Genomic DNA, 220 nt, shown 5'->3' with positions numbered 1-220 from the left:
CCACATCTATTGATTCCACGGAGGCTCAGTCCTGGGAATACAGGCTGCAGGCTTTGGTGCATTGCAGCGTTTTCTCCCGGAAGCTCTGGAGGGATGAGTTGGCTAAGCTCAGGAGAGTTTTACCAGGAGGTCCTACTAACTCGTGTATCATTGCTTTGGCCCGGATGTGGGATTCTTCCTGCATTCCAGTGTATGTCCCAGCACTTACAGCCTGCAGAGG

The sequence above is a fragment of the Myotis davidii genome, unplaced genomic scaffold (genome assembly GCF_000327345.1).
Source record: "Myotis davidii unplaced genomic scaffold, ASM32734v1 scaffold651, whole genome shotgun sequence".
NCBI lineage: Eukaryota > Metazoa > Chordata > Mammalia > Chiroptera > Vespertilionidae > Myotis > Myotis davidii.
This window is presented reverse-complemented; position numbering follows the sequence as displayed.